Source organism: Corvus moneduloides, chromosome 1 (assembly GCF_009650955.1).
Source record: "Corvus moneduloides isolate bCorMon1 chromosome 1, bCorMon1.pri, whole genome shotgun sequence".
Taxonomy (NCBI): domain Eukaryota; kingdom Metazoa; phylum Chordata; class Aves; order Passeriformes; family Corvidae; genus Corvus; species Corvus moneduloides.
The window spans coordinates 155,434,660-155,449,553 of record NC_045476.1 but is presented as its reverse complement, the minus strand read 5'-3'; the positions used below and the strand labels follow the sequence as shown (position 1 = coordinate 155,449,553).

Below are 14,894 nucleotides of genomic sequence, written 5' to 3'. Positions count from 1 at the left end.
TTGAGAAACAGAAATATTCTCCCTTAATATGCAAGTAATGTGATCAGTCTAATAAAGAGCACAATCTTTGTCCTACTTGTCATGTTCCCAGGATGTTATCACCACTTTCTGAAACTACCAGAGACGTAAAATAAAATCTGACATTCCTTAAGCTTTGAGGGGCATTTAAATTCAAGAGGCGTAATAAATACAGAAGAGCTGTTCCTAGAGAAGCTTAGGGATTTATCTAAGCAACTTCCATTAATATATATTTGATGGAAGCTGAGCAAGTAAATCCCTCTGCACTGTGGTGAACATTAACAAGAGGGTGCTGAAACAAATATTTATGTTTGTATAAGTGTTCCCTCCTCCAGATGCTGACTACTATGTGTATTTTCCCATGCCTTTCCAAGTCCAGTAGTGTCCCTAGTATCTTCACCTCAGAGGGTCCCAAGTAGAACTGGGAGAGTCACTTCACTGATGCAATGCTGCCCACTCTGAAGAGGTGAGCAACAACCTCTTTGTGTCTGACAGAGAAATTTTGATCAAACTGAGTGGGGCAATTCAGACTTTTAATAGGTGCTGGGATTCTTGTGGAATTAATAGATAACTAAATTAGACAGAAATGAAATTTCAGACAAATAAAAAGAGCTCAGCTCACTTTTTCAAGGAATTGCCTTGAATTCCACCTTAGCAGGGCAAAAAGTCCAGGCAGTATAAATCACTGTGACTCTATTGAAATCAAATTATGCTGATCTGTACTAGTTTCAACAGAGCAGGAAGCAGGTGTTAGTTAACATTGCTGCACTTGAACCTCTGGTACCAGTGGAAGAATTTTAAAGAGTGGAAGAATCAAAAGCCAAAATCAGATATCCACACAGATCTTCCCAAAGCTTGAGAGTACTCTCAGCACAGCACATATCATCCATCTCTGCTATTACACACAGAACATAAAGTCTGTCTAGTCAGAATGACAGCCTCTATGACTTCAAGGAGATAGGCTCTTGAATTATCTGGGACAGCCTCTGTACAGCAGCATTAAACTTAAATTTATGGATATGCCACTTAAAATCTGAATGTAGCAAGCTCATTTTTACAAACAGTGAAGGGAAGAAGATAATTCCTTTGCATAATTAAACAGCCAGCAGTGTCATTAAGCAAGCTAACTTCCTTTGCTGCTTTATGGTAAGTTGTCCATCCTCAGTTCACTTTAGGGCTTGGGCTCCTAAGACAAGCTTCTAAGGTTCATAAATTAGTGAATAAAGTAAATTTTCCAGGACCATATGCATACATTTTTTCAGACATAAAAATGTCTGACGTTATTTTTTTTGTATCAGTATGGGAAAACAGAAACCCATGTGCTCTAGTCCATCAGTTCAGTTTCTGTTAGGAGATGGCGTCCCATGTTTCAGAAGGCACAACACATCCCAGACTTGGCAGATGGTTTTTAATACACCTCCAGCCTCCAGTGTCTTCTAATCTTGAACAATATTTGATTGGCTCAAATGCAGGAGGGAAAAATAAAGATAAATGTGTTCCAAAATGTTAGCTTTTACAATTTCATATCACTGTATTTTATTAGCCCTATATAGTTTCAATCCTTATTGTGACAGATCTGTGTATTTCTGGCCTCTATGCCATGGTGAAGCTGTGAGTTCAAGCATAAATTAAAAGCCGCATGAAGAAATATGTTTTTTACACAGTTTTGATTTTGCCATCTCCTTCTGTCATTGAAAGCGTCCTTGATCTGGAGTTGGCAGAAAAGCAGAAAGGAAACTCCCAGTCTTTGTCCTTTGCACTGTAATTGCCTAAAGAAGCACAAGACAGAGATCCAGTATAAAAAAAGAACTTCCAAAAATATACTGTGATTTATGTGAAAATATTAAAACGCAAGGGAGAGAGATTTTGTGAAAATGGAACTGGGCTGGATTGTATATCACTTCCTCATAACACTTCCAAACAACTACCCTTAGTGATATCAGAACAAATAGAGCAATGACTTCTTGTCCAAGAAAAGCAGCAGAGTCTGGAATGCTCAAACCAGGCAGAGATGAACAAAACTCCACTTTAAATTCCACTGTGATTCATCCAGAAGTTCTGTAGTGCCAGAGTTTTATTCAAAGAGCCATGTTTCTATTCATTCTTGTCCATCAATTACTGATTTGCTCACTGATGTCCTTCCAGATCCATCTGAGCCTATCTATAGAAGAAAAAATATCTGGACAGGTGTCACTGAACTCATAATTTGTCATTCAGGTGTCAGAACTGAGTGTAGTCCTGGCACTGTACTTTTGAGTTTTTCATGGATAAATATTTAAAGCCTCAAATGAAGAAAATAAGTTTAGGTGGGCAACTGATCCTGCCCAGCTACATTTGTAAACTTAATTGATTTTGGGATTTGCTGATTTCTCAATGTAATCCTATACAAGAGGGTTCTTTCAAATAGGCCATAGTTATATCTGCCATATTTGGATAGTTGACATTTTGGTCAAGAATCTCTCCTTGATTTCTAACGCCTGGCGTTCTTTCTATTTGGCACTGAAAAATTAATTTTCCTTGATATGAAAAACCTCTTGGAAATAGACTATGACCTCAGTTTTCATGTACCAGTTCCACTGACACTAATTAGGAATTATAGTCTGTGTCCCAGAAGATTCTAATTATCCCAGTGAGGACTTGCTTTTGCTGAGTTCACATGAAAGTTTCCAGAATGGAACCCAAAGCCCCAAAATTCCCTATCAAAGACCATATTAGAGCTCACAATCAAGTGGAAAACAGAGTTCAGGTGTTTCAACTCTTCTATTCCTTTTGTGAAGCCTTACACTGCATTGGGACTATCCCCACTGGTATTTCACTCTTGCATTCAGGTCTGTGGGCTTTGGCAGGGTATGGCATTAATGGGCAACTTCAGATCGCTTTCATCTCAGTGATGAGGGACCACGGGGAAGAGGCTTGGGGAAACAGGGGCTGGAAGAAACAGGTTCTACTTATAGAACATGATTTACAAAAGCTCTTACCCTTAGTGCAACAAATCCCATTGAAAGCAGTGACAGCATCAGAGCGAGCAGTGCTAAAGCACCTACAGGTACTTACCTGTCTTTCAGGAAAGATGTCCTTATTTAACTGTGTCACTTCATTATCCCTGGTTGTTTGCTTGAAAGCCTCTGCAACCCTATTCCGTGTTTGCATTAAGCTGTAGCTTTAAATTGAGGAAAAAAATTGTTCATTTTTCTTCATAAGAAACCAATAATCTCCCCAGCATTAGGAACTATAAGGGAAGAATTGTATAATTTGCAGCTGGCCAAGGTCAGCATTAACTTAAGTACTGGAGCTGATTGTTGGCATTTCCTCTTATCCACAGAAAGAGGAGTGGTTATAGGGTCTTTTGGAGCTCCTGTATAAATCCATCCTTCCACTCTTTAAAAGCAAGCAGCCAGGACTACATTTGTAGTAAGTCTCTGTCTCTAAACACATTTTCTCCACTTGCCAATTCCTCTGCTCACATTACCACTGCTGAAATTTGAGGGCAAGGGAGGAAGAAAATGGTGACAATTTTTATCTTGCCAATTTTAAAATGAAAATTTTTCTCCATTTTGCAGCCAGCTCCAATCTGACATTCCAGGGAGCTCAGTACAGATTAAAGCCAAGACAAATTCTCCTTTACTGCCTGTATGAGCTTGGCTGGAGCGTCTCTGGTAACTCTGTCTGCAGACAGGCAGTTCAGCCAGTGAACCTCACATGTCTGTTAGCTGAGCCTAATAAAAATATGAAAAAGATAACCAGAAGTCACAAAAATATGAGAAGATTCTAAAGATTAGATAGTCATTGATTATTTGGTATTTTGGGGTAGGACTCTAAACAACAGATTTGTTTGGAAATTTTTATTTCTGTTTTATATATTTTGACAGCATTCTTTTCATTCCAAGGTAGTTTGAAAAGTGTAAATCACAAAATAGAAAGCATATATTTTGTTATAAAGATATCTTGAACAGGTGCTTCTGGCCAGATTTTTGACAATAGTTTTCCATCTTCCACTTTCTTTTTTCCCACTGACATCACATATAGCATTTTCGTACTCACGTTTCCAAGCATAAATGTGGAGATAGATAATAACCTATGTACTTGCACAGGTAGATTTCAGAAATGTTAGCAAAAATTAAAAATCAGTTCGTAATACATGAATTGCTCACTGCTTCTCTTTTTTTTTCTTTTTTTCTCAAAGTAGTTTGACATATTGGCATGAAAAAGAAAGATTTCAATATTTTTTAAAATCCCTCTAGTATCCTGTTTTCCAAGATATTCTGTGAAAGCAATAGAGAAAATTCTCTGAAAATTCTTTTTTGTTACAAGAAAGATAACACAGCTGTCAAAATTATGACAACTCTGAATTTATTCATGTACTTTTGACCTTAGAATAGATACATTGATATTCTATTTTGTCCTTTTCTGAAGAAAGAAACCTCCTTGCCTTCATTTTTGACAGAAATCTTCCCATGGTTTTGGACTGATAAAGACAAATGTAGAAGAGAAATAGGATTCATTTTAGCTAGATGAACAGATTTGACACCCATGTCAAACATTATTATAACCTGTATGCTTCAAACGTAGACTGTAAGTTAAATGATGCACAGATTCAAGACAAGCATTACAAAAACAAAATATTTCTTAGCCCACATACTTCTTACTATATGTTCTCCATGATTCAGTAATGAACAGCATGCTGAGACAACATTTGAAGCACTGCAATGATGCACAAAGTGCACAACCCAAAAATTAATATATTTATAAACTGAAATTTGCTGCAGCCATATGAACCTTTCAAAATCAGGTTCTGCATGAGGGGAGGAGATGCTTGCAGGGGTGAAACAAATTCGCAAGCCAGACTACAGATCTGCTTGCTCTCAAACTCTCTCCCTCAGCATGCAGCAAATACAGTCCCATATCAGCCTGAGGCCCATAAAGGCCTGAGATTATTGGATCTTTGCAGATATAAATCCATGACTCTATGTGCCCTTGCCTTACTCCAGCAAGAAATTTAAGGAGGAAACCCTTCCACTTGGTGTTCTTGCGCTGTTTTCTGACCTATTTTCCCCAGGGAGATAATAAAGGGGTTCAAAGTTTTGGGTCAGCTCCCTGACACTAGCAAATGTTTTCCCACATTTAGTCACCACTGCAGATTTCTTGTGGTTTCCATTCTCTGGAGCAGTCCTTTCCAAAGAGAGATGCTCTATTGGCCAAAGCATAAAATGAGGCTATTCTTGGGGGCCACTGGGATTGCATAGCTGACACTTCATTGAGCAGATGCAGAATGGGGCAGGACTCCTCTCCCCAGCAAAGAGCCCCATCAGCACTGAAGAAAAATGACACAGCTCTGTAGAGCTTCATATGGCGCAAGTTTTGGAGTCCATGTTCAACCTCGGGCAGTGCCTGCTGCAGGAGCCCCAGTAAGAGAAACCACATATTTCACTGAAGACCAGGGCCTCAAGTCAATAACAACCATATTAAGAATGGAACATTTTGGGCCCAACAGAGCAGAGCAAGAAGGTGAATGCAAGCACTGTGAAGGGGGCTGCATGACATGGCAATGCAGAGCTTTCAGAGTACCATCTCATCTCTATTCCAGCTTTACCACTAAGCCATGCCTCAGTTTTCCCACCTGTAAAAATGTGTATCATCTCACTGCTCCCCTCTCAGGATGCAATTCACTGTCTGAGACATTATAAAGAGTAGATGCACAGTTCCTGCTCCTTTCCCCCCATATTTACACAGAGGAAAGCAGGAATTCTGTTCAAATTTTTCAAAAGAGAGGATGCTTACTGGTCTGGTGTTGATAAAATATGGCCTGCTAGCTTAGCAAAACCACAGGAACAAAATGAAAAATCTGCTCATTTTGTTTCCTGGGAACAAACACACAAAATGAATGTCACGCATTTCAATAACAATTGGCGTCTATGTAGTTCAGAGATAAACTTCTTGTCCAAGGAGACAACAGATTTTATTATACAAATTAGGAATAGCCTACCAAGACAAAGGAGTGTTGATCAGAACATGACACATGAAGAAGGAAAAAGGAACTCTGATTTAATCTGCAGAATACCAAAATTATTTCTGGTCCACGTATGTTGGGGACTTAAGCCGAAATCCTCTCTGCCTGCCTGGCTCAAGGGGTAGTGCTGATGACATCCCCCATCAACTCTGCAGTGACAGTGCTGGGGAAGCCATGCCCATCTGTCCTGGGAAGGAGTGGAGCACCTCAGCAGCAGCAGCCCAGACTCCCTGGAACTGCTCTAGTCCTGTTTTCACGGGATATCTCTAAACTGTCAATAAAAACTGTTTGCTGTCCAATCTATAATTTTTTTCTAAGTGTTATCAATACTGGAGAAAGAAAAGGTCAGATTATCTGCAGGGAGGTGACTAGCAGCAGGAGAAGCTGCCCTGTGTGGGGCCTTGGCTCCAGAGAAAAGAAATCAGTTGGGAATGAGGTCAACAGAGGGGAAACTTGCTAAATCTCCTTCCTTGCTAAATCCCTCATCAGCTAAATCTTCTGTCAAGCCTGCTTCATCTAACCATTGCCTAGTCTTCTGTGCTTGACTGGGAAGAGCAATTCCTTAAAGGAACTGGAGTAAATGGAAGATAGGAAGTACAGGATTAGCTCGTGATCATATGGGAAAATACTGGGGATGCTGTAAGAGAGCCTGCCCCACTGCATCATCATGGGCTGTTTAAACCTGCTGAGTTGTCCCATCCCTGTTCTGATTTGTACCTGAATTAGCAACACCTGAAAACAAAAAAAGGGCTTAATGAGTATATTTGGCACAAATGTCCCCATCATCTCCTCCCTGCTCCCCAGGTACATGGGCAAAATAACGTTCACACTGAGTCTTTGCTGACATACCCTTTTACAGTCTGAATACTCAGCACCATCCAGGTCCAAAGAGAGGTAAAAGGTAGTTATAATTCTACTTTGCCACACTCTACTGTAAATCTAAAGTAGAACCATTTGTCTAGTTCAGCTTAAATAATGCACATTTTTTTATGATAAAATGTAACCACATCTTTTTTGAATAATGAGGAGCATTCATTAGGCCAGTTTGGCTTTCAGGTGTTTTCTCTGCTACCTTGTCCAACCCTGATCCATCAAGACCAGGTGCAAATGGTGTTTGAGAACTCAGCTCCCCCAGCGTAGGTGGATCCTTTTTTACACGCTGTTCAGCTCCTGTCCACACACCATCCAGCTCCTGTCACAGGCTGCCAGGTCCTGCATGAGTAAGTATAGAGTAACAGAATATAGGTAATAGTGTCACCATAGCACACACAGTGCTGGTTTTAAAGTCAAGAGCAAATTTTCCACTTACTTCTTGGTAGGAAATACGTGGGGAGCAAGACAGTCTGCTGAAGAGCCAGCATGAAATCCCTTTTTCCCTGGTATAGGGGAAAAATGTTACTTTTTAAATACAACCTTTTCACCACCTTGCAGCCTACATATTAAGTTTCTCTTCTCTTGTGGTCATACAGGTATGCCATTTTCCTCCCTTTTCTTAACAGGCTTGACATCTTAAGAAAACTTAGAAATATATATATAGAAAAATGTTACTTTATATATAGAAAAATGTTACTTTTTAAATACAACCTTTTCACCACCTTGCAGCCTACATATTAAATTTCTCTTCTCTTGTGGTCATACAGGTATGCCATTTTCCTCCCTTTTCTTAACAGGCTTGACATCTTAAGAAAACTTACCCCGCCATTTTGATGAAACACATTTGAAAGGAATTTCCTTCTGTTTCCTAACACTGAGCAATAGAGCCTCTAAAGTGCTGATAGAGAGCACATTTTCCTGGGGCTGCAGGGAATGAGTCACGCCAGACAAATGCCAGATCAAATACAGCAAGCAATCAGGGAGCTGGCACTGGCAGGCCTAAGAAGCACTTCCTTTGTCAGTCTCGCCGTACCTATCTACTGCAATAATTTTCAGGGTGCTATTCAGCAAGGGGATGGACTGTCCCACAATGTCTTCCTGCTTCAAAGTCACACAAATGAGCATGAAATAGATAGCTGTACATTGGGAGAGGCCATTCAGGGATCACAGCACTGAGCTCTCTGGCTCAGGGCCGTGCTGTGGCTTAAGCACCAAGCGCTCCCCTGGCCTCTGTGGGGACTGGTGGGAGTCAGTGCCTCGGAATGTTGGGCCTCAAGGACTCGTCTTTTAAATACCATTTTAAAAGGCATTTAGGCACCTAACCCTATTCTGCAGATTTAATTACTGCATAAATCACATCTGTGCAGTAACCTCAGAGTGCTGGGATCAGAAAGAAAGACCCTCAGCTCCAAAATGGAAAGAAGCCTTTTACTTTTGTGTTTTTCTTGCAGTTGCTGGGAGGGGTGAGAGAACTCTCCGAAACAGTGTTCACTTGGTGCCCAGCTCTGCCATCCACACAGAATGGGTCACACTGAGGTTTAGGGAAGCAACTTAATGACTCTGTCCCTATGTCCCCATCTGCAAAAATTGCTTGTTCCAAGGTTCCACCATTCCTTCTGCTGGAAAAAGTCCATTAAAAGTGTGTATGTGGCTCTGAATGCAGAAAGTGATGATGAAGAGCAAAACCACATAGCTTTTTGGTAGAAGTTTGGTTTTCGCTGGTTTTTTGATTGAAGTTTTGGGGTTTTTTCTGTACTTGGAACAGAATTAATTTTTTCATTTTATTTTGCCAATTATCCACATCCCAAACCTGCTGTCCAATCTTGGCTGAACACTACCTGGGGAGAAGAGGATAAAGTGGGAAGTTGGGTGTGCTTTGTTTCCAATAATGGCAAGAACAGTATAACTCAAAAAAGATCTGTACCAGGCAGCAAAGTCCTTTTTCCCAAACTTCTCTGTCAGCCATGCTGAAGCATGGCAATTTTCCCTTTTCCCCTCTGGTCAATAGTTATGGAACTTCCATGTGTTTTGGTTCATATTTATCATCTGAAATAGGGAAAGAATATAAATATAAAAATAATTATGTTCCAATAAAAAGATTCCATAAATAATTATTTTTATATTCAAATTACCTGCATTTAAGTTACCTCAAGGTCCATTGCAAAGGTGTAGTAATTATTAGCTTAATTATTAACATGTCTCAGCAAGCTAATTAGTTGGACACCATATTAAAACCATTTTTGCCTGAGGTATAAAGGGGCTAAACCAGTAGATTATTTTAATATTTCAGGTTAAATATTCAAGGTGGCAGAATTTCTGTCTCTGGGAACCATGAGCTATTTCATGGTTGAAAATTAAATTAGAAAAGGGAAAAAAAATCATCAAACAAAAATGATGAAAATTGGCCCAGACCCTAACTTTAGGCATTGCTAAAAGATGGATGTATCACCTCTCTCTCTCAATGATGATGTTTAGCAGGCTGCAGCCTGATTTGTCCACCTATAGACCCCACCAGCATAACCTGTTGTGTCACTGTCGGAATGGACAGACTGTGGTGGCCGATTGACCTGTGGTACAAGAGACAGAGAGAGTTCTTGGTAAGACAGTCTGTGGTGCCAAAGACTTACCAGTTATGGTGAGGGATGCCGTGTTCAGTTATGGTAATGTACCCCAGTTCTGATTCCCCCGTTGGCTCCTGGTGTTAGCCACACCCCTGTACTTAATCTCGAGCTGTCACATGTTCAGAGTCATTTGCCTCTAGAACCCTTCACAAGTTGTAGCAATAAACTGCTTTCTGTGGAACTCTAAGCAAGGACCTGTTACAGCGGGGATTGCTGTAACATGCATATACCAAACCAGGAGTCCTGTGGAAAGGAAATATATATGGACGGATTCTTGGTAGATGTTTCAGAGGTGTTTATTTCTCCAGCCGTGTGGCCGGGGCCCTGCTCAGGAACTCGTCCGGTCACAGGACCTGAGGGTCCTTCCCACACAGGGGAACACAAACCAACCAATGGGGAATGAGGCTGACCAGGGGCAGAGAAACCCCATGTCTCCCCCCCAGGGGCTATCTCCCAGGGCTCCATGGCAGGTGGGGAGACCCCAACAAGGACCCTTCTTAACTCCTTGAGGTCAGCTTAATATTACTGAAGCCATCCTGCGTCTGTGTGCTCATGCATGTGAGCCACAGAGCCAGCCGTAGGGGACTCAGTAATAGACAGACCATCACTAGAGGAGACAAATCACACAGATTTCTTATCATTGCACCTTCACTGTAGACATACTGAACCCTGTGACTCCCTCTGCAGCAGAGGACACAATGTCCTACAGGATGAAACTGCTGGGGACTCATCTGTAATCATCACCAGGGATTAGATGGACTGGGTGTGGTGGAGCAGCCTTTGGAGTTTGTGGGCTGCTTTGTCCAGGGTAGGAAGGTGATCTCACAGCAAACAGCCTGTGTCATATGGGAAAGAGAACATGAGTAACTCCCCAGACCAGCCGAGCCCTCTGGACAGCGAGGGGCACAAGTATCCCTGTTTCCAGGTCCCACCTCACTTTCCTCAGAAGTGGTGCCTCTCCCACACCAGGACCCCAAATGTCACATACTGTCCTACTCACCCTGTCTGGGCCCTTCAGCCATATCCTGCATGAGGGGTCAGTGCAGCAAGTCTGTCACCCTCCCTACTGCCATGGGGCCAGTGAAAGAGCCACAACCCACACACATCCAGCAGGACCAGCTCATCCCTGTTTCCTCACTGGAAAATATAGTATGAGGAGATTTGCTCACTGTTTCTGGAAGAAGAACCCTATTCTGATTGCAAGATTAGCCTTGGGAAAAGCAAAGAGGAAAAGGGTTTTATCAGGCAAAACCCTACGTGTTAAAGGAAATTTTCCTTTTGTTAAAGGAAATTCAGCTACTTACCCATAGCTCTGGTATTTTCATTTTGTTAAAATGAGGAAAGCTCACGTTCTTTAATTCTTGTTTTACATACCTGTCTGAGCAGCTCAGAAAGGCTCTGCCTTGTCTCCACAGCAGCCAGCCTTGAGGGGTGGTGGCAGTCCTGCAATAGCAGGGGAGATCACAGGGCAAGCTGGGCCATGTAGCCTCATCCATCACCATCTCAGGCACCAGTCACAGCTGTTTGTCTCAGAAAGGAATCTGGAACAATCCCTCAAACCTGATGTCACAGCCACTGCTCCATACATGCTCAGTGGGAGGCTGACAGAGAACCCTCTCATGCTGATCCAGCACAAAAGTCTTTTCAAGGCTGCTGTTTTCCTTCTTGTGCTATGACAGATAACAGCTTCATACAAAAATAAACAGGTTTGCAAACTCTTCCTGGGCGCTAACATCATACTGGTGTAATATACCTGGGGTCTGATGCAAAGCAGCTTTTTAGCAAACAGACACACTCTGCTCATGCCTTCCCCTGATGTAAATGCTTTTTCGTGGAAAAAGCTAAAACTTTTAAAAAAACTTTTAAAAGCTGTTCTTCTTTTTAACAACTGATAATAACTAAGTTTAAAAATGAACCTCTAATCAAAAGCTAATCATCCAAATATTTAGTTGAAATACAGCAAGAAATCACTTTCTTACCAGCTGTTGATAACTGAAATGAATCAAAAACTACAAATGAGTGTAAGGAAAGACCCTGATGATTTTATAAAACAACACATACTAAGGTAAGAGGACCCACATGAAGTATAAATTGAAGCAACCAGAGAGTATTCCCCCCCCCATTCTCCTCTCCAGTGTCAAATGTTGACAGACAAACTTTTGGGACCAAGGAATTAGAAAAGGAGATTTTCACAGCAGCTCCTCATCCCCTCTGCCCTCCTGCAGTCCTGAGCCCCACATGCCCACTCCCTGCACGGTGCTCAAGCTCCCATCACAGCTCCTGCTGGGTACCAGGTGCCAGAGCTACACTAGAGGCTGGGAGGCAGGAGTGGTTTAGCTTTTTAGTGGTTTTAGTTTGTGTTGAGGCTGTTCTCGCCCATGTTGGGACCAGGCAGGTGGTTTGTTAAGGGGATGTTTCACCTCCCTTTGGGGCTCTGACCATGTACCAGGGTATCAGGACTTAAAAAGCCATTAGTTTACTATGGTGAGATACACTGAGGATGATTAATCAGAATGATCAAAGCAAAGTAGTAGAAAAATGCCCACACTAAAAATTAGGATGCAGGAGAGAGTCCATGCACAGACCAAATCTCTGGCCTCTTTTAATCCAGAGAGTTCTTTCTGTTCAAAACAGTCCTGCAATACGTCCCCAAGGTGAGTCTCACAGCCTGATTATTGCCTATTCAAACTGAAAAGACTGACTGAGGACTCTGGATATTCAGTTTCACTTGCAGCATGATAATGCTTTATCCACAGAGATCACCTATCCTGTTTCTAAGTATCTCTTGCAGAATTACAATGCTATTCAAGCAGGTCTATGCAAGACTGCAATTTTTATGAGTTTATAATTTTTTTTTAAACTGAAGCAGAATTAGTCCCTTAGTTCTCGAAGAAACAAAACATAATTATGATCAGGTATAACAAATGTCCAGATAAAATTCTGAATAAAACTTGGGCCATCAGTTGGTCAGTCAGCGTTCCTTATAAATAAAGTTCATAAATATAAAGCAATTAGGCTCGTCTTTAACCAAACATGAAAATAACAGAAAGAAAATGATGTGGCTTCTTACATACAGCTTTTACTGACAGCATGTAAGCATTTTTCCTGTATGGCTTTAAAGGAGAAAAGAAGTACATCTTAAATGGAAGGAAAGATTATTTTTTAGTTGGATTTGTGACATGCAAGGGAGACTATCATAAGAATAACAAGTTTGGGGGACATAAATGACATCTGAAATGACTCAGGATCCTCTGTGATCTAACAATGGTGACCAAATCAAACCATATGAAGAGAGAAATTGCAGGCAGCACACAAGCATTATACCCACAGCAGGGTGTTTGGATTCCTTTTGAGCTATGTGTGTTTTAGCAAGACCATCTGAACATTGCCAAATTGGTTCTGAATAGAAAATGCATACCCATAAAGTAGAAACTTATAAATAGCAACTTGCTTCCTGTCCAAGACTGCATGTCAGGGCTGCCTTGTTTGCTGCACGCCTGTTTCAGAGCATACAAGGTAAGAGTTAGCCAGGCTGCATCTGCACACCCAGCAAAGTAAGGGTTAGTAAGTTAGGTGTGGAAACCAGAGCTGGGAGTGGGGTGGGAGGAGCAGGGATAGTGACCCTGGAGTTTTGCTTTGGGAGCAGAGAGAAGGGCTGTGGACAGTGTTATCTGAGAGCTGGGGAGGAGGGAGGGCAGAAGGCTAACATTGCTCAGCTTCTTCACACATCTGGTGCCTCTTAGTCACATGCACATTTTTAGAGGTGGCAAGATAAGGCGATTGCACTTGGCCATCCCTAAAACCCCAGAGGATTAACAGTGTAAGAGGAATTTAATCTCCCGACGTGTCTGAGTAACATTTCGGTTTATGCCATTTGAAGGGTTCTTAGTGCTGTTGGCAGCCCAGCAGCAGTGAGAGGCCCCTAGTGAGCTTCCCAGATGGGAAGTGTCTCTGATATACCAGAGGGATTAACTTTGGCTCCAAAGACATTGCAAGCTCATGGACAGAAGGGTCATGCAGCAGAGCATTGACTGGCACAAAAGCAGGTTGTTCAACCCTAGAGCAGTCCCTACGTGACTACCCATTTCTCTCATAAATAGTCACACCTGTGCTTGAGCAGGACCTCTCTTCAATAATTTGAACAATATTGGTCTCCACCATTCACACAGGCTTAGGAAGAGAAGAGCATTAAATCTCAATCATCTTCTTTATCTAGAGATAATGGACATTGATAAAGCTTTGCTAGTTAAATATTTTTGATCTGTCTGTGACATTCGCCTTCTATTTCATAAGTCCTAGGTATGCAAGCAAATAAACTAGTAATTGTATGTATTTGTGTATATGTGGACATTCGTACGTAGACATCTATGCACACACTAAAGCTCCTTTGTCTTGCAGTATCTAACAGGCAAAAAAAATGCACCTGACTACACTGGCACACTGCTTATCTGGTCCTGAAGCCAAAATCAATGAAGGAACACTTTATTGCTGTTACTGGTCATTGAGTTGCCAAATCTGAATTCACACAGCCAGGCACTCTTTCTCACTAAGCGCAAAGCAGGAGTGAATGGATACTAAGCAGAGTTTGCTTTCCTCAGGGGTCCTGTGGGCCCATTTCCCACCCTGGACTAGAGCTCCTCCAGCACTCTTGGATCACTTTGCCTGTTACTGTGTGACAGTGTACGGAGCAACCACTAAGACAGCTGTTGAGTGGATTGAAAAACTATCTTAATTTCCAGGTGAATAAAGGGACTTCTGCTCGGGTCATATCTCAGTCCCATTTTTTTCCGTTGAGTTTAATCTATAAGAGTCAGTAGAAATAGGAAATTTTCAACTGACCAATTTGAAGTCTCTCACAAAGTGACAGGGGAAAGGAGAAGAATTAAGTTTCTTTCTCCTGACTTAAGGTCTAAAGCTGTGCCAACTGAAGTTAATAACTATTCCACTTATTTCAGGAGCAGAAACATCCTCGTGCATTTAAATCACTAAAATCCTAAAGTATCAAGTATATTTCCACCATATAGGCCATTCTAGCAGCATAACAGACTCTGTCAGGTGGGTAGAATATGCAATTTATTCTGTTCACATGCACAGAAGACTCTTCATTATCAGAGATACATAACATTTAATAGAAACCCAAACCATCCAAAAAAAGTGGTTGCCTCTCTGAATACTTCAGAGCAGGAAGAGAATAAAAAGGATGACAAAGCAAACTCCTTAGCCACAATTTTAATAAATATTGCACAAATTAATTAGAAATTCTAAGCACTTGTACAAGAGAAAAATGTTTCCCCCTTGATTAAACATACATTACTGCTGGAGGTGTCTGAGGGGTCTTCCTGTCATTGCACTGGAATTCAGTGCTCGATCTTCCT

At 41.4% G+C, this 14,894-nt stretch overlaps 1 long non-coding RNA gene across 1 annotated transcript; it reads right to left on the bottom strand.

Annotated features, from left to right (window-relative positions):
* Positions 1-4,351: 4,351 nt before the first annotated feature.
* Positions 4,352-11,105, bottom strand: LOC116455371. Its single transcript, XR_004244371.1, has 3 exons — positions 10,894-11,105; positions 7,335-7,401; positions 4,352-7,237 (listed from the first exon to the last, which is right to left on the bottom strand). It is a non-coding gene; the product is annotated as an uncharacterized LOC116455371 (long non-coding RNA).
* Positions 11,106-14,894: the final 3,789 nt, after the last annotated feature.